The 1,100-nt window shown below is 47.6% G+C and overlaps 1 non-coding gene across 1 annotated transcript; it reads left to right on the top strand.

The window, feature by feature from the left end:
- Nucleotides 1-526: 526 nt before the first annotated feature.
- On the top strand, nt 527-633 carry LOC128132538 (small nucleolar RNA R71). The gene has a single exon (XR_008230582.1). It is a non-coding gene; the product is annotated as a small nucleolar RNA R71 (small nucleolar RNA).
- The last annotated feature ends 467 nt before the right edge of the window (nt 634-1,100 follow it).

Here is a 1,100-nt window from a genome sequence, read left to right as displayed (position 1 = left end):
CTCTAGGTCGGGTTTCTTCTCGATTGGTGGCTGCTCCTTTTGGTAAAAGCCTCGACCTGTCTGCCTATACTTCTCTTCTTTTTGCTTTTTATACTCTTCATAGGGCAGCCACTCCTTCTTTGGTTTCCTCCAGTCGTCATCAAACTTATCCCCACTAGAGTAGCACACTTGAGCTTTTCTGTTCCCAGACTCATCCATATTGCAGTCCTTGGTCAAGTGTGGACCACTGCATCGCTCGCACCCCACTCTTATGGCATGTATCGACTGGTCCATTTGTGTTATCCGGCGATCCATGTTATTTAGCATGGCCATGACAGCTGCAATTTCTTCAGTTTGGGTCCCTCCACCGCCTTTACTTCCGTCTTGCCTCGGGTTATGGTACTCGCGAGAGTGTTTCGCGAATTCTTCGATGAGCTCCTTGACCTCCCTTGGATTTTTCTTTGTCAACGGTCCTTGAGAATCAAGGAGTTGTCTTGTCATTACATTGACCCCATCATAAAAGATTGACATCTCTTGCTGCACATTTAGGTCATGTTGAGGGCAATTTCTGAGTAGGCCCTTGTACCGCTCCCATGCTTCGTATAGTGACTCCCCCGGTTGTTGCTCAAAGTTGGTTATCGCCTTCTTGAGTTTGGCTATCTTGGATGGCGGGCAGAACTGGTCCAGGAATTGCTCACGCATTTGAGCCCAAGTAGTGATTGTACCTGGTGGGAGTGCTTTTAACCACTCCTTAGCAGCTCCTTTGAAAGTGATAGGAAGCATCCTAAGCAAGACTGTATTTCTTGTGACATTTGGGACATTGAAGTAATCAGCAATGTCGTTGACTTCGTCTAGATGCTTAAAAGCATCCTCATGATCCTTCCCGAAAAATGGGATGTCCTTCAGTGCTGTCAATATGTGTCCCTTTAGTTCGAATGTGGCAGTGGCAGGAATTGCGGGTTGGACTAACCCAGGACCCATGTCATCTCGGATCCGCTTTTTGTATGCTCCCATGGACATTTCTTCAATCGCTGCCATCTCGTTCCTTGGCTCGTTCTCGGGTTCACTTGTGTGTTCTTCAAATTCTGGCTCGGTATCGCTTTCGGACTCGGTTTGCACGG

The sequence above is a fragment of the Lactuca sativa genome, chromosome 2 (assembly GCF_002870075.4).
Source record: "Lactuca sativa cultivar Salinas chromosome 2, Lsat_Salinas_v11, whole genome shotgun sequence".
NCBI lineage: Eukaryota > Viridiplantae > Streptophyta > Magnoliopsida > Asterales > Asteraceae > Lactuca > Lactuca sativa.
This window is presented reverse-complemented; position numbering and strand designations above follow the sequence as displayed.